Source organism: Bombina bombina, chromosome 4, assembly GCF_027579735.1.
Source record: "Bombina bombina isolate aBomBom1 chromosome 4, aBomBom1.pri, whole genome shotgun sequence".
NCBI lineage: Eukaryota > Metazoa > Chordata > Amphibia > Anura > Bombinatoridae > Bombina > Bombina bombina.
The window spans coordinates 842,513,246-842,527,783 of record NC_069502.1 but is presented as its reverse complement, the minus strand read 5'-3'; the positions used below and the strand labels follow the sequence as shown (position 1 = coordinate 842,527,783).

At 31.9% G+C, this 14,538-nt stretch overlaps 27 non-coding genes across 27 annotated transcripts; all 27 read left to right on the top strand.

Annotated features, from left to right (window-relative positions):
* Positions 1–16: 16 nt before the first annotated feature.
* TRNAR-UCU (transfer RNA arginine (anticodon UCU)) lies at positions 17–102 on the top strand. Its single transcript is given in 2 exon segments — positions 17–53; positions 67–102. It is a non-coding gene; the product is annotated as a tRNA-Arg (tRNA).
* A 440-nt stretch (positions 103–542) lies between these two features.
* Positions 543–628, top strand: TRNAR-UCU (transfer RNA arginine (anticodon UCU)). Its single transcript is given in 2 exon segments — positions 543–579; positions 593–628. It is a non-coding gene; the product is annotated as a tRNA-Arg (tRNA).
* Positions 629–1,068: 440 nt separating this feature from the next.
* TRNAR-UCU (transfer RNA arginine (anticodon UCU)) lies at positions 1,069–1,154 on the top strand. The gene is given in 2 exon segments: positions 1,069–1,105; positions 1,119–1,154. It is a non-coding gene; the product is annotated as a tRNA-Arg (tRNA).
* A 439-nt stretch (positions 1,155–1,593) lies between these two features.
* Positions 1,594–1,679, top strand: TRNAR-UCU (transfer RNA arginine (anticodon UCU)). Its single transcript is given in 2 exon segments — positions 1,594–1,630; positions 1,644–1,679. It is a non-coding gene; the product is annotated as a tRNA-Arg (tRNA).
* A 439-nt stretch (positions 1,680–2,118) lies between these two features.
* TRNAR-UCU (transfer RNA arginine (anticodon UCU)) lies at positions 2,119–2,204 on the top strand. Its single transcript is given in 2 exon segments — positions 2,119–2,155; positions 2,169–2,204. It is a non-coding gene; the product is annotated as a tRNA-Arg (tRNA).
* A 439-nt stretch (positions 2,205–2,643) lies between these two features.
* Positions 2,644–2,729, top strand: TRNAR-UCU (transfer RNA arginine (anticodon UCU)). The gene is given in 2 exon segments: positions 2,644–2,680; positions 2,694–2,729. It is a non-coding gene; the product is annotated as a tRNA-Arg (tRNA).
* Positions 2,730–3,169: 440 nt separating this feature from the next.
* On the top strand, positions 3,170–3,255 carry TRNAR-UCU (transfer RNA arginine (anticodon UCU)). Its single transcript is given in 2 exon segments — positions 3,170–3,206; positions 3,220–3,255. It is a non-coding gene; the product is annotated as a tRNA-Arg (tRNA).
* A 440-nt stretch (positions 3,256–3,695) lies between these two features.
* Positions 3,696–3,781, top strand: TRNAR-UCU (transfer RNA arginine (anticodon UCU)). The gene is given in 2 exon segments: positions 3,696–3,732; positions 3,746–3,781. It is a non-coding gene; the product is annotated as a tRNA-Arg (tRNA).
* A 441-nt stretch (positions 3,782–4,222) lies between these two features.
* TRNAR-UCU (transfer RNA arginine (anticodon UCU)) lies at positions 4,223–4,308 on the top strand. The gene is given in 2 exon segments: positions 4,223–4,259; positions 4,273–4,308. It is a non-coding gene; the product is annotated as a tRNA-Arg (tRNA).
* Positions 4,309–4,749: 441 nt separating this feature from the next.
* TRNAR-UCU (transfer RNA arginine (anticodon UCU)) lies at positions 4,750–4,835 on the top strand. Its single transcript is given in 2 exon segments — positions 4,750–4,786; positions 4,800–4,835. It is a non-coding gene; the product is annotated as a tRNA-Arg (tRNA).
* Positions 4,836–5,276: 441 nt separating this feature from the next.
* TRNAR-UCU (transfer RNA arginine (anticodon UCU)) lies at positions 5,277–5,362 on the top strand. The gene is given in 2 exon segments: positions 5,277–5,313; positions 5,327–5,362. It is a non-coding gene; the product is annotated as a tRNA-Arg (tRNA).
* Positions 5,363–5,802: 440 nt separating this feature from the next.
* On the top strand, positions 5,803–5,888 carry TRNAR-UCU (transfer RNA arginine (anticodon UCU)). Its single transcript is given in 2 exon segments — positions 5,803–5,839; positions 5,853–5,888. It is a non-coding gene; the product is annotated as a tRNA-Arg (tRNA).
* A 439-nt stretch (positions 5,889–6,327) lies between these two features.
* TRNAR-UCU (transfer RNA arginine (anticodon UCU)) lies at positions 6,328–6,413 on the top strand. The gene is given in 2 exon segments: positions 6,328–6,364; positions 6,378–6,413. It is a non-coding gene; the product is annotated as a tRNA-Arg (tRNA).
* Positions 6,414–6,853: 440 nt separating this feature from the next.
* Positions 6,854–6,939, top strand: TRNAR-UCU (transfer RNA arginine (anticodon UCU)). Its single transcript is given in 2 exon segments — positions 6,854–6,890; positions 6,904–6,939. It is a non-coding gene; the product is annotated as a tRNA-Arg (tRNA).
* Positions 6,940–7,378: 439 nt separating this feature from the next.
* On the top strand, positions 7,379–7,464 carry TRNAR-UCU (transfer RNA arginine (anticodon UCU)). Its single transcript is given in 2 exon segments — positions 7,379–7,415; positions 7,429–7,464. It is a non-coding gene; the product is annotated as a tRNA-Arg (tRNA).
* Positions 7,465–7,905: 441 nt separating this feature from the next.
* Positions 7,906–7,991, top strand: TRNAR-UCU (transfer RNA arginine (anticodon UCU)). The gene is given in 2 exon segments: positions 7,906–7,942; positions 7,956–7,991. It is a non-coding gene; the product is annotated as a tRNA-Arg (tRNA).
* Positions 7,992–8,430: 439 nt separating this feature from the next.
* TRNAR-UCU (transfer RNA arginine (anticodon UCU)) lies at positions 8,431–8,516 on the top strand. Its single transcript is given in 2 exon segments — positions 8,431–8,467; positions 8,481–8,516. It is a non-coding gene; the product is annotated as a tRNA-Arg (tRNA).
* Positions 8,517–8,955: 439 nt separating this feature from the next.
* TRNAR-UCU (transfer RNA arginine (anticodon UCU)) lies at positions 8,956–9,041 on the top strand. The gene is given in 2 exon segments: positions 8,956–8,992; positions 9,006–9,041. It is a non-coding gene; the product is annotated as a tRNA-Arg (tRNA).
* Positions 9,042–9,481: 440 nt separating this feature from the next.
* Positions 9,482–9,567, top strand: TRNAR-UCU (transfer RNA arginine (anticodon UCU)). Its single transcript is given in 2 exon segments — positions 9,482–9,518; positions 9,532–9,567. It is a non-coding gene; the product is annotated as a tRNA-Arg (tRNA).
* Positions 9,568–10,007: 440 nt separating this feature from the next.
* On the top strand, positions 10,008–10,093 carry TRNAR-UCU (transfer RNA arginine (anticodon UCU)). Its single transcript is given in 2 exon segments — positions 10,008–10,044; positions 10,058–10,093. It is a non-coding gene; the product is annotated as a tRNA-Arg (tRNA).
* A 439-nt stretch (positions 10,094–10,532) lies between these two features.
* Positions 10,533–10,618, top strand: TRNAR-UCU (transfer RNA arginine (anticodon UCU)). Its single transcript is given in 2 exon segments — positions 10,533–10,569; positions 10,583–10,618. It is a non-coding gene; the product is annotated as a tRNA-Arg (tRNA).
* Positions 10,619–11,057: 439 nt separating this feature from the next.
* Positions 11,058–11,143, top strand: TRNAR-UCU (transfer RNA arginine (anticodon UCU)). The gene is given in 2 exon segments: positions 11,058–11,094; positions 11,108–11,143. It is a non-coding gene; the product is annotated as a tRNA-Arg (tRNA).
* A 439-nt stretch (positions 11,144–11,582) lies between these two features.
* Positions 11,583–11,668, top strand: TRNAR-UCU (transfer RNA arginine (anticodon UCU)). Its single transcript is given in 2 exon segments — positions 11,583–11,619; positions 11,633–11,668. It is a non-coding gene; the product is annotated as a tRNA-Arg (tRNA).
* Positions 11,669–12,107: 439 nt separating this feature from the next.
* Positions 12,108–12,193, top strand: TRNAR-UCU (transfer RNA arginine (anticodon UCU)). The gene is given in 2 exon segments: positions 12,108–12,144; positions 12,158–12,193. It is a non-coding gene; the product is annotated as a tRNA-Arg (tRNA).
* Positions 12,194–12,632: 439 nt separating this feature from the next.
* TRNAR-UCU (transfer RNA arginine (anticodon UCU)) lies at positions 12,633–12,718 on the top strand. Its single transcript is given in 2 exon segments — positions 12,633–12,669; positions 12,683–12,718. It is a non-coding gene; the product is annotated as a tRNA-Arg (tRNA).
* A 439-nt stretch (positions 12,719–13,157) lies between these two features.
* On the top strand, positions 13,158–13,243 carry TRNAR-UCU (transfer RNA arginine (anticodon UCU)). Its single transcript is given in 2 exon segments — positions 13,158–13,194; positions 13,208–13,243. It is a non-coding gene; the product is annotated as a tRNA-Arg (tRNA).
* Positions 13,244–13,683: 440 nt separating this feature from the next.
* TRNAR-UCU (transfer RNA arginine (anticodon UCU)) lies at positions 13,684–13,769 on the top strand. The gene is given in 2 exon segments: positions 13,684–13,720; positions 13,734–13,769. It is a non-coding gene; the product is annotated as a tRNA-Arg (tRNA).
* Positions 13,770–14,538: the final 769 nt, after the last annotated feature.

Sequence of the window (14,538 nt, the reverse complement as noted above, 5' to 3'; positions counted from 1 at the left end):
AGTGTGGTGCAAGTCTGGCTCTGTGGCGCAATGGATAGCGCATTGGACTTCTAGTTGATTGTAGACATTCAAAGGTTGTGGGTTCGAGTCCCACCAGAGTCGTCTGTTTAATGCCAAAAACAAAGGCTTTAATATATTCTTAGTGTTTGTAAAAGCCTTGGAATTCTTGTCATTAAAAAAATGTGGCTCGAAACTACAAATATAGCATTATTGTAGCCTAATTCTTTTAACGCCTTTGTAAGTTGTAGGTAACCTATCTAATTCTTTTAAAGCCTTTGTAAGTTGTATGTCTTTAAAATCTTTTTTTTCAATCCTTTGTACTAAAAGTCGGTTTATATTTTCTATATTAGTACTAGTAAAAAAAAAAAAGTTGTAGGAGAACAGTTTGACTGATGGACTCTAATACTTGCTAACTGATTATGGCCTAAATGTGTTTTTATTTTACACAAAAGGTATAACTTGTTATAAAGCTAATTAAATGGAAAATATAGAAACTGTAATCATCTACCGTGTTTCACAAATTTTTAATATGGTGCAAGTCTGGCTCTGTGGCGCAATGGATAGCGCATTGGACTTCTAGTTGATTGTAGACATTCAAAGGTTGTGGGTTCGAGTCCCACCAGAGTCGTCTGTTTAATGCCAAAAACAAAGGCTTTAATATATTCTTAGTGTTTGTAAAAGCCTTGGAATTCTTGTCATTAAAAAAATGTGGCTCGAAACTACAAATATAGCATTATTGTAGCCTAATTCTTTTAACGCCTTTGTAAGTTGTAGGTAACCTATCTAATTCTTTTAAAGCCTTTGTAAGTTGTATGTCTTTAAAATCTTTTTTTTCAATCCTTTGTACTAAAAGTCGGTTTATATTTGCTATATTAGTACTAGTAAAAAAAAAAAAGTTGTAGGAGAACAGTTTGACTGATGGACTCTAATACTTGCTAACTGATTATGGCCTAAATGTGTTTTTATTTTACACAAAAGGTATAACTTGTTATAAAGCTAATTAAATGGAAAATATAGAAACTGTAATCATCTACCGTGTTTCACAAATTTTTAATATGGTGCAAGTCTGGCTCTGTGGCGCAATGGATAGCGCATTGGACTTCTAGTTGATTGTAGACGTTCAAAGGTTGTGGGTTCGAGTCCCACCAGAGTCGTCTGTTTAATGCCAAAAACAAAGGCTTTAATATATTCTTAGTGTTTGTAAAAGCCTTGGAATTCTTGTCATTAAAAAAATGTGGCTCGAAAATACAAATATAGCATTATTGTAGCCTAATTCTTTTAACGCCTTTGTAAGTTGTATGTAACCTATCTAATTCTTTTAAAGCGTTTGTAAGTTGTATGTCTTTAAAATGTTTTTTTTAATCCTTTGTACTAAAAGTCGGTTTATATTTGCTATATTAGTACTAGTAAAAAAAAAAAAGTTGTAGGAGAACAGTTTGACTGATGGACTCTAATACTTGCTAACTGATTATGGCCTAAATGTGTTTTTATTTTACACAAAAGGTATAACTTGTTATAAAGCTAATTAAATGGAAAATATAGAAAGTGTAATCATTTACCGTGTTTCACAAATTTTCAGTTTTGTGCAAGTCTGGCTCTGTGGCGCAATGGATAGCGCATTGGACTTCTAGTTGATTGTAGACATTCAAAGGTTGTGGGTTCGAGTCCCACCAGAGTCGTCTGTTTAATGCCAAAAACAAAGGCTTTAATATATTCTTAGTGTTTGTAAAAGCCTTGGAATTCTTGTCATTAAAAAAATGTGGCTCGAAAATACAAATATAGCATTATTGTAGCCTAATTCTTTTAACGCCTTTGTAAGTTGTATGTAACCTATCTAATTCTTTTAAAGCCTTTGTAAGTTGTATGTCTTTAAAATGTTTTTTTTAAATCCTTTGTACTAAAAGTCGGTTTATATTTGCTATATTAGTACTAGTAAAAAAAGAAAAGTTGTAGGAGAACAGTTTGACTGATGGACTCTAATACTTGCTAACTGATTATGGCCTAAATGTGTTTTTATTTTACACAAAAGGTATAACTTGTTATAAAGCTAATTAAATGGAAAATATAGAAAGTGTAATCATCTACCGTGTTTCACAAATTTTTAAGGGGTGCAAGTCTGGCTCTGTGGCGCAATGGATAGCGCATTGGACTTCTAGTTGATTGTAGACGTTCAAAGGTTGTGGGTTCGAGTCCCACCAGAGTCGTCTGTTTAATGCCAAAAACAAAGGCTTTAATATATTCTTAGTGTTTGTAAAAGCCTTGGAATTCTTGTCATTAAAAAAATGTGGCTCGAAAATACAAATATAGCATTATTGTAGCCTAATTCTTTTAACGCCTTTGTAAGTTGTATGTAACCTATCTAATTCTTTTAAAGCGTTTGTAAGTTGTATGTCTTTAAAATCTTTTTTTTCAATCCTTTGTACTAAAAGTCGGTTTATATTTTCTATATTAGTACTAGTAAAAAAAAAAAGTTGTAGGAGAACAGTTTGACTGATGGACTCTAATACTTGCTAACTGATTATGGCCTAAATGTGTTTTTATTTTACACAAAAGGTATAACTTGTTATAAAGCTAATTAAATGGAAAATATAGAAACTGTAATCATCTACCGTGTTTCACAAATTTTCAATGACGTGCAAGTCTGGCTCTGTGGCGCAATGGATAGCACATTGGACTTCTAGTTGATTGTAGACATTCAAAGGTTGTGGGTTCGAGTCCCACCAGAGTCGTCTGTTTAATGCCAAAAACAAAGGCTTTAATATATTCTTAGTGTTTGTAAAAGCCTTGGAATTCTTGTCATTAAAAAAATGTGGCTCGAAACTACAAATATAGCATTATTGTAGCCTAATTCTTTTAACGCCTTTGTAAGTTGTAGGTAACCTATCTAATTCTTTTAAAGCCTTTGTAAGTTGTATGTCTTTAAAATCTTTTTTTTCAATCCTTTGTACTAAAAGTCGGTTTATATTTGCTATATTAGTACTAGTAAAAAAAAAAAAGTTGTAGGAGAACAGTTTGACTGATGGACTCTAATACTTGCTAACTGATTATGGCCTAAATGTGTTTTTATTTTACACAAAAGGTATAACTTGTTATAAAGCTAATTAAATGGAAAATATAGAAAGTGTAATCATTTACCGTGTTTCACAAATTTTCAGTGTTGTGCAAGTCTGGCTCTGTGGCGCAATGGATAGCGCATTGGACTTCTAGTTGATTGTAGACATTCAAAGGTTGTGGGTTCGAGTCCCACCAGAGTCGTCTGTTTAATGCCAAAAACAAAGGCTTTAATATATTCTTAGTGTTTGTAAAAGCCTTGGAATTCTTGTCATTAAAAAAATGTGGCTCGAAAATACAAATATAGCATTATTGTAGCCTAATTCTTTTAACGCCTTTGTAAGTTGTATGTAACCTATCTAATTCTTTTAAAGCCTTTGTAAGTTGTATGTCTTTAAAATCTTTTTTTTCAATCCTTTGTACTAAAAGTCGGTTTATATTTTCTATATTAGTACTAGTAAAAAAAAAAAAGTTGTAGGAGAACAGTTTGACTGATGGACTCTAATACTTGCTAACTGATTATGGCCTAAATGTGTTTTTATTTTACACAAAAGGTATAACTTGTTATAAAGCTAATTAAATGGAAAATATAGAAACTGTAATCATCTACCGTGTTTCACAAATTTTTAATATGGTGCAAGTCTGGCTCTGTGGCGCAATGGATAGCGCATTGGACTTCTAGTTGATTGTAGACATTCAAAGGTTGTGGGTTCGAGTCCCACCAGAGTCGTCTGTTTAATGCCAAAAACAAAGGCTTTAATATATTCTTAGTGTTTGTAAAAGCCTTGGAATTCTTGTCATTAAAAAAATGTGGCTCGAAAATACAAATATAGCATTATTGTAGCCTAATTCTTTAAACGCCTTTGTAAGTTGTATGTAACCTATCTAATTCTTTTAAAGCGTTTGTAAGTTGTATGTCTTTAAAATGTTTTTTTTTAAATCCTTTGTACTAAAAGTCGGTTTATATTTGCTATATTAGTACTAGTAAAAAAAAAAAAGTTGTAGGAGAACAGTTTGACTGATGGACTCTAATACTTGCTAACTGATTATGGCCTAAATGTGTTTTTATTTTACACAAAAGGTATAACTTGTTATAAAGCTAATTAAATGGAAAATATAGAAAGTGTAATCATCTACCGTGTTTCACAAATTTTCAATATGGTGCAAGTCTGGCTCTGTGGCGCAATGGATAGCGCATTGGACTTCTAGTTGATTGTAGACATTCAAAGGTTGTGGGTTCGAGTCCCACCAGAGTCGTCTGTTTAATGCCAAAAACAAAGGCTTTAATATATTCTTAGTGTTTGTAAAAGCCTTGGAATTCTTGTCATTAAAAAAATGTGGCTCGAAACTACAAATATAGCATTATTGTAGCCTAATTCTTTTAACGCCTTTGTAAGTTGTATGTAACCTATCTAATTCTTTTAAAGCCTTTGTAAGTTGTATGTCTTTAAAATGTTTTTTTTCAATCCTTTGTACTAAAAGTCGGTTTATATTTGCTATATTAGTACTAGTAAAAAAAAAAAAGTTGTAGGAGAACAGTTTGACTGATGGACTCTAATACTTGCTAACTGATTATGGCCTAAATGTGTTTTTATTTTACACAAAAGGTATAACTTGTTATAAAGCTAATTAAATGGAAAATATAGAAACTGTAATCATCTACCGTGTTTCACAAATTTTTCAGTTTGGTGCAAGTCTGGCTCTGTGGCGCAATGGATAGCGCATTGGACTTCTAGTTGATTGTAGACATTCAAAGGTTGTGGGTTCGAGTCCCACCAGAGTCGTCTGTTTAATGCCAAAAACAAAGGCTTTAATATATTCTTAGTGTTTGTAAAAGCCTTGGAATTCTTGTCATTAAAAAAATGTGGCTCGAAAATACAAATATAGCATTATTGTAGCCTAATTCTTTTAACGCCTTTGTAAGTTGTATGTAACCTATCTAATTCTTTTAAAGCCTTTGTAAGTTGTATGTCTTTAAAATGTTTTTTTTAAATCCTTTGTACTAAAAGTCGGTTTATATTTGCTATATTAGTACTAGTAAAAAAAGAAAAGTTGTAGGAGAACAGTTTGACTGATGGACTCTAATACTTGCTAACTGATTATGGCCTAAATGTGTTTTTATTTTACACAAAAGGTATAACTTGTTATAAAGCTAATTAAATGGAAAATATAGAAACTGTAATCATCTACCGTGTTTCACAAATTTTTAAGTATGGTGCAAGTCTGGCTCTGTGGCGCAATGGATAGCGCATTGGACTTCTAGTTGATTGTAGACATTCAAAGGTTGTGGGTTCGAGTCCCACCAGAGTCGTCTGTTTAATGCCAAAAACAAAGGCTTTAATATATTCTTAGTGTTTGTAAAAGCCTTGGAATTCTTGTCATTAAAAAAATGTGGCTCGAAACTACAAATATAGCATTATTGTAGCCTAATTCTTTTAACGCCTTTGTAAGTTGTAGGTAACCTATCTAATTCTTTTAAAGCCTTTGTAAGTTGTATGTCTTTAAAATCTTTTTTTTCAATCCTTTGTACTAAAAGTCGGTTTATATTTTCTATATTAGTACTAGTAAAAAAAAAAAAGTTGTAGGAGAACAGTTTGACTGATGGACTCTAATACTTGCTAACTGATTATGGCCTAAATGTGTTTTTATTTTACACAAAAGGTATAACTTGTTATAAAGCTAATTAAATGGAAAATATAGAAAGTGTAATCATTTACCGTGTTTCACAAATTTTCAGTTTTGTGCAAGTCTGGCTCTGTGGCACAATGGATAGCGCATTGGACTTCTAGTTGATTGTAGACATTCAAAGGTTGTGGGTTCGAGTCCCACCAGAGTCGTCTGTTTAATGCCAAAAACAAAGGCTTTAATATATTCTTAGTGTTTGTAAAAGCCTTGGAATTCTTGTCATTAAAAAAATGTGGCTCGAAACTACAAATATAGCATTATTGTAGCCTAATTCTTTTAACGCCTTTGTAAGTTGTAGGTAACCTATCTAATTCTTTTAAAGCCTTTGTAAGTTGTATGTCTTTAAAATCTTTTTTTTCAATCCTTTGTACTAAAAGTCGGTTTATATTTGCTATATTAGTACTAGTAAAAAAAAAAAGTTGTAGGAGAACAGTTTGACTGATGGACTCTAATACTTGCTAACTGATTATGGCCTAAATGTGTTTTTATTTTACACAAAAGGTATAACTTGTTATAAAGCTAATTAAATGGAAAATATAGAAAGTGTAATCATCTACCGTGTTTCACAAATTTTTAATATGGTGCAAGTCTGGCTCTGTGGCGCAATGGATAGCGCATTGGACTTCTAGTTGATTGTAGACATTCAAAGGTTGTGGGTTCGAGTCCCACCAGAGTCGTCTGTTTAATGCCAAAAACAAAGGCTTTAATATATTCTTAGTGTTTGTAAAAGCCTTGGAATTCTTGTCATTAAAAAAATGTGGCTCGAAAATACAAATATAGCATTATTGTAGCCTAATTCTTTTAACGCCTTTGTAAGTTGTATGTAACCTATCTAATTCTTTTAAAGCCTTTGTAAGTTGTATGTCTTTAAAATCTTTTTTTTCAATCCTTTGTACTAAAAGTCGGTTTATATTTGCTATATTAGTACTAGTAAAAAAAAAAAAGTTGTAGGAGAACAGTTTGACTGATGGACTCTAATACTTGCTAACTGATTATGGCCTAAATGTGTTTTTATTTTACACAAAAGGTATAACTTGTTATAAAGCTAATTAAATGGAAAATATAGAAAGTGTAATCATTTACCGTGTTTCACAAATTTTCAGTTTTGTGCAAGTCTGGCTCTGTGGCGCAATGGATAGCGCATTGGACTTCTAGTTGATTGTAGACATTCAAAGGTTGTGGGTTCGAGTCCCACCAGAGTCGTCTGTTTAATGCCAAAAACAAAGGCTTTAATATATTCTTAGTGTTTGTAAAAGCCTTGGAATTCTTGTCATTAAAAAAATGTGGCTCGAAAATACAAATATAGCATTATTGTAGCCTAATTCTTTTAACGCCTTTGTAAGTTGTATGTAACCTATCTAATTCTTTTAAAGCCTTTGTAAGTTGTATGTCTTTAAAATCTTTTTTTTCAATCCTTTGTACTAAAAGTCGGTTTATATTTGCTATATTAGTACTAGTAAAAAAAAAAAGTTGTAGGAGAACAGTTTGACTGATGGACTCTAATACTTGCTAACTGATTATGGCCTAAATGTGTTTTTATTTTACACAAAAGGTATAACTTGTTATAAAGCTAATTAAATGGAAAATATAGAAACTGTAATCATCTACCGTGTTTCACAAATTTTTAATATGGTGCAAGTCTGGCTCTGTGGCGCAATGGATAGCGCATTGGACTTCTAGTTGATTGTAGACATTCAAAGGTTGTGGGTTCGAGTCCCACCAGAGTCGTCTGTTTAATGCCAAAAACAAAGGCTTTAATATATTCTTAGTGTTTGTAAAAGCCTTGGAATTCTTGTCATTAAAAAAATGTGGCTCGAAAATACAAATATAGCATTATTGTAGCCTAATTCTTTTAACGCCTTTGTAAGTTGTATGTAACCTATCTAATTCTTTTAAAGCGTTTGTAAGTTGTATGTCTTTAAAATCTTTTTTTTCAATCCTTTGTACTAAAAGTCGGTTTATATTTGCTATATTAGTACTAGTAAAAAAAAAAAAGTTGTAGGAGAACAGTTTGACTGATGGACTCTAATACTTGCTAACTGATTATGGCCTAAATGTGTTTTTATTTTACACAAAAGGTATAACTTGTTATAAAGCTAATTAAATGGAAAATATAGAAAGTGTAATCATCTACCGTGTTTCACAAATTTTTTAGTATGGTGCAAGTCTGGCTCTGTGGCGCAATGGATAGCGCATTGGACTTCTAGTTGATTGTAGACATTCAAAGGTTGTGGGTTCGAGTCCCACCAGAGTCGTCTGTTTAATGCCAAAAACAAAGGCTTTAATATATTCTTAGTGTTTGTAAAAGCCTTGGAATTCTTGTCATTAAAAAAATGTGGCTCGAAAATACAAATATAGCATTATTGTAGCCTAATTCTTTTAACGCCTTTGTAAGTTGTAGGTAACCTATCTAATTCTTTTAAAGCCTTTGTAAGTTGTATGTCTTTAAAATCTTTTTTTTCAATCCTTTGTACTAAAAGTCGGTTTATATTTGCTATATTAGTACTAGTAAAAAAAAAAAGTTGTAGGAGAACAGTTTGACTGATGGACTCTAATACTTGCTAACTGATTATGGCCTAAATGTGTTTTTATTTTACACAAAAGGTATAACTTGTTATAAAGCTAATTAAATGGAAAATATAGAAAGTGTAATCATCTACCGTGTTTCACAAATTTTCAGTGTTGTGCAAGTCTGGCTCTGTGGCGCAATGGATAGCGCATTGGACTTCTAGTTGATTGTAGACATTCAAAGGTTGTGGGTTCGAGTCCCACCAGAGTCGTCTGTTTAATGCCAAAAACAAAGGCTTTAATATATTCTTAGTGTTTGTAAAAGCCTTGGAATTCTTGTCATTAAAAAAATGTGGCTCGAAACTACAAATATAGCATTATTGTAGCCTAATTCTTTTAACGCCTTTGTAAGTTGTAGGTAACCTATCTAATTCTTTTAAAGCCTTTGTAAGTTGTATGTCTTTAAAATCTTTTTTTTCAATCCTTTGTACTAAAAGTCGGTTTATATTTTCTATATTAGTACTAGTAAAAAAAAAAAGTTGTAGGAGAACAGTTTGACTGATGGACTCTAATACTTGCTAACTGATTATGGCCTAAATGTGTTTTTATTTTACACAAAAGGTATAACTTGTTATAAAGCTAATTAAATGGAAAATATAGAAAGTGTAATCATCTACCGTGTTTCACAAATTTTCAGTGTTGTGCAAGTCTGGCTCTGTGGCGCAATGGATAGCGCATTGGACTTCTAGTTGATTGTAGACATTCAAAGGTTGTGGGTTCGAGTCCCACCAGAGTCGTCTGTTTAATGCCAAAAACAAAGGCTTTAATATATTCTTAGTGTTTGTAAAAGCCTTGGAATTCTTGTCATTAAAAAAATGTGGCTCGAAACTACAAATATAGCATTATTGTAGCCTAATTCTTTTAACGCCTTTGTAAGTTGTAGGTAACCTATCTAATTCTTTTAAAGCCTTTGTAAGTTGTATGTCTTTAAAATCTTTTTTTTCAATCCTTTGTACTAAAAGTCGGTTTATATTTGCTATATTAGTACTAGTAAAAAAAGAAAAGTTGTAGGAGAACAGTTTGACTGATGGACTCTAATACTTGCTAACTGATTATGGCCTAAATGTGTTTTTATTTTACACAAAAGGTATAACTTGTTATAAAGCTAATTAAATGGAAAATATAGAAAGTGTAATCATTTACCGTGTTTCACAAATTTTCAGTGTTGTGCAAGTCTGGCTCTGTGGCGCAATGGATAGCGCATTGGACTTCTAGTTGATTGTAGACATTCAAAGGTTGTGGGTTCGAGTCCCACCAGAGTCGTCTGTTTAATGCCAAAAACAAAGGCTTTAATATATTCTTAGTGTTTGTAAAAGCCTTGGAATTCTTGTCATTAAAAAAATGTGGCTCGAAACTACAAATATAGCATTATTGTAGCCTAATTCTTTTAACGCCTTTGTAAGTTGTAGGTAACCTATCTAATTCTTTTAAAGCCTTTGTAAGTTGTATGTCTTTAAAATCTTTTTTTTCAATCCTTTGTACTAAAAGTCGGTTTATATTTGCTATATTAGTACTAGTAAAAAAAGAAAAGTTGTAGGAGAACAGTTTGACTGATGGACTCTAATACTTGCTAACTGATTATGGCCTAAATGTGTTTTTATTTTACACAAAAGGTATAACTTGTTATAAAGCTAATTAAATGGAAAATATAGAAAGTGTAATCATCTACCGTGTTTCACAAATTTTTAATATGGTGCAAGTCTGGCTCTGTGGCGCAATGGATAGCGCATTGGACTTCTAGTTGATTGTAGACATTCAAAGGTTGTGGGTTCGAGTCCCACCAGAGTCGTCTGTTTAATGCCAAAAACAAAGGCTTTAATATATTCTTAGTGTTTGTAAAAGCCTTGGAATTCTTGTCATTAAAAAAATGTGGCTCGAAACTACAAATATAGCATTATTGTAGCCTAATTCTTTTAACGCCTTTGTAAGTTGTATGTAACCTATCTAATTCTTTTAAAGCGTTTGTAAGTTGTATGTCTTTAAAATCTTTTTTTTCAATCCTTTGTACTAAAAGTCGGTTTATATTTGCTATATTAGTACTAGTAAAAAAAAAAAGTTGTAGGAGAACAGTTTGACTGATGGACTCTAATACTTGCTAACTGATTATGGCCTAAATGTGTTTTTATTTTACACAAAAGGTATAACTTGTTATAAAGCTAATTAAATGGAAAATATAGAAAGTGTAATCATTTACCGTGTTTCACAAATTTTCAGTGTTGTGCAAGTCTGGCTCTGTGGCGCAATGGATAGCGCATTGGACTTCTAGTTGATTGTAGACATTCAAAGGTTGTGGGTTCGAGTCCCACCAGAGTCGTCTGTTTAATGCCAAAAACAAAGGCTTTAATATATTCTTAGTGTTTGTAAAAGCCTTGGAATTCTTGTCATTAAAAAAATGTGGCTCGAAAATACAAATATAGCATTATTGTAGCCTAATTCTTTTAACGCCTTTGTAAGTTGTATGTAACCTATCTAATTCTTTTAAAGCCTTTGTAAGTTGTATGTCTTTAAAATGTTTTTTTTCAATCCTTTGTACTAAAAGTCGGTTTATATTTGCTATATTAGTACTAGTAAAAAAAAAAAGTTGTAGGAGAACAGTTTGACTGATGGACTCTAATACTTGCTAACTGATTATGGCCTAAATGTGTTTTTATTTTACACAAAAGGTATAACTTGTTATAAAGCTAATTAAATGGAAAATATAGAAAGTGTAATCATTTACCGTGTTTCACAAATTTTCAGTTTTGTGCAAGTCTGGCTCTGTGGCGCAATGGATAGCGCATTGGACTTCTAGTTGATTGTAGACATTCAAAGGTTGTGGGTTCGAGTCCCACCAGAGTCGTCTGTTTAATGCCAAAAACAAAGGCTTTAATATATTCTTAGTGTTTGTAAAAGCCTTGGAATTCTTGTCATTAAAAAAATGTGGCTCGAAAATACAAATATAGCATTATTGTAGCCTAATTCTTTTAACGCCTTTGTAAGTTGTATGTAACCTATCTAATTCTTTTAAAGCGTTTGTAAGTTGTATGTCTTTAAAATGTTTTTTTTAAATCCTTTGTACTAAAAGTCGGTTTATATTTGCTATATTAGTACTAGTAAAAAAAAAAAGTTGTAGGAGAACAGTTTGACTGATGGACTCTAATACTTGCTAACTGATTATGGCCTAAATGTGTTTTTATTTTACACAAAAGGTATAACTTGTTATAAAGCTAATTAAATGGAAAATATAGAAAGTGTAATCATTTACCGTGTTTCACAAATTTTCAGTTTTGTGCAAGTCTGGCTCTGTGGCGCAATGGATAGCGCATTGGACTTCTAGTTGATTGTAGACATTCAAAGGTTGTGGGTTCGAGTCCCACCAGAGTCGTCTGTTTAATGCCAAAAACAAAGGCTTTAATATATTCTTAGTGTTTGTAAAAGCCTTGGAATTCTTGTCATTAAAAAAATGTGGCTCGAAAATACAAATATAGCATTATTGTAGCCTAATTCTTTTAACGCCTTTGTAAGTTGTATGTAACCTATCTAATTCTTTTAAAGCCTTTGTAAGTTGTATGTCTTTAAAATCTTTTTTTTAAATCCTTTGTACTAAAAGTCGGTTTATATTTGCTATATTAGTACTAGTAAAAAAAAAAAGTTGTAGGAGAACAGTTTGACTGATGGACTCTAATACTTGCTAACTGATTATGGCCTAAATGTGTTTTTATTTTACACAAAAGGTATAACTTGTTATAAAGCTAATTAAATGGAAAATATAGAAAGTGTAATCATTTACCGTGTTTCACAAATTTTCAGTGTTGTGCAAGTCTGGCTCTGTGGCGCAATGGATAGCGCATTGGACTTCTAGTTGATTGTAGACATTCAAAGGTTGTGGGTTCGAGTCCCACCAGAGTCGTCTGTTTAATGCCAAAAACAAAGGCTTTAATATATTCTTAGTGTTTGTAAAAGCCTTGGAATTCTTGTCATTAAAAAAATGTGGCTCGAAACTACAAATATAGCATTATTGTAGCCTAATTCTTTTAACGCCTTTGTAAGTTGTAGGTAACCTATCTAATTCTTTTAAAGCCTTTGTAAGTTGTATGTCTTTAAAATCTTTTTTTTCAATCCTTTGTACTAAAAGTCGGTTTATATTTGCTATATTAGTACTAGTAAAAAAAAAAAGTTGTAGGGGAACAGTTTGACTGATGGACTCTAATACTTGCTAACTGATTATGGCCTAAATGTGTTTTTATTTTACACAAAAGGTATAACTTGTTATAAAGCTAATTAAATGGAAAATATAGAAAGTGTAATCATTTACCGTGTTTCACAAATTTTCAGTGTTGTGCAAGTCTGGCTCTGTGGCGCAATGGATAGCGCATTGGACTTCTAGTTGATTGTAGACATTCAAAGGTTGTGGGTTCGAGTCCCACCAGAGTCGTCTGTTTAATGCCAAAAACAAAGGCTTTAATATATTCTTAGTGTTTGTAAAAGCCTTGGAATTCTTGTCATTAAAAAAATGTGGCTCGAAACTACAAATATAGCATTATTGTAGCCTAATTCTTTTAACGCCTTTGTAAGTTGTATGTAACCTATCTAATTCTTTTAAAGCCTTTGTAAGTTGTATGTCTTTAAAATCTTTTTTTTAAATCCTTTGTACTAAAAGTCGGTTTATATTTGCTATATTAGTACTAGTAAAAAAAAAAAGTTGTAGGAGAACAGTTTGACTGATGGACTCTAATACTTGCTAACTGATTATGGCCTAAATGTGTTTTTATTTTACACAAAAGGTATAACTTGTTATAAAGCTAATTAAATGGAAAATATAGAAAGTGTAATCATTTACCGTGTTTCACAAATTTTCAGTTTTGTGCAAGTCTGGCTCTGTGGCGCAATGGATAGCGCATTGGACTTCTAGTTGATTGTAGACATTCAAAGGTTGTGGGTTCGAGTCCCACCAGAGTCGTCTGTTTAATGCCAAAAACAAAGGCTTTAATATATTCTTAGTGTTTGTAAAAGCCTTGGAATTCTTGTCATTAAAAAAATGTGGCTCGAAACTACAAATATAGCATTATTGTAGCCTAATTCTTTTAACGCCTTTGTAAGTTGTATGTAACCTATCTAATTCTTTTAAAGCCTTTGTAAGTTGTATGTCTTTAAAATCTTTTTTTTTCAATCCTTTGTACTAAAAGTCGGTTTATATTTGCTATATTAGTACTAGTAAAAAAAAAAAGTTGTAGGAGAACAGTTTGACTGATGGACTCTAATACTTGCTAACTGATTATGGCCTAAATGTGTTTTTATTTTACACAAAAGGTATAACTTGTTATAAAGCTAATTAAATGGAAAATATAGAAAGTGTAATCATCTACCGTGTTTCACAAATTTTCAGTGTTGTGCAAGTCTGGCTCTGTGGCGCAATGGATAGCGCATTGGACTTCTAGTTGATTGTAGACATTCAAAGGTTGTGGGTTCGAGTCCCACCAGAGTCGTCTGTTTAATGCCAAAAACAAAGGCTTTAATATATTCTTAGTGTTTGTAAAAGCCTTGGAATTCTTGTCATTAAAAAAATGTGGCTCGAAAATACAAATATAGCATTATTGTAGCCTAATTCTTTTAACGCCTTTGTAAGTTGTATGTAACCTATCTAATTCTTTTAAAGCCTTTGTAAGTTGTATGTCTTTAAAATCTTTTTTTCAATTCTTTGTACTAAAAGTCGGTTTATATTTGCTATATTAGTACTAGTAAAAAAAAAAAAGTTGTAGAACAGTTTGACTGATGGACTCTAATACTTGCTAACTGATTATGGCATAAATGTGTTTTTATTTTACACAAAAGGTATAACTTGTTATAAAGCTAATTAAATGGAAAATATAGAAAGTGTAATCATTTACCATGTTTCACAAAGTTTCAGTGATGTGCAAGTCTGGCTCTGTGGCGAAATGGCTAGCGCATTGGACTTCTAGTTGATTGTAGACATTCAAAGGTTGTGGGTTTGAATCCCACCAGAGATGTCTGTTTGAAGCAAAAAAAAAAAAAAGCGTTTAATATATTCTTAAAGTCTTTGTAAAAGCCTTGGAATTCTTGACATTAAAAAAATGTGGGTCGAAAATAGAAATATAGCATTATTGTAACCTATCTAATTCTTTAAAGTCTTTTTTTCCATTCCATTGTACTAAAAGTCTGTTTATATTTGCTATATTAGTTGACAAAAAGGTGTCATATTACTAAAGAAAAGGCATTGCACAAAGCACTGCTGAG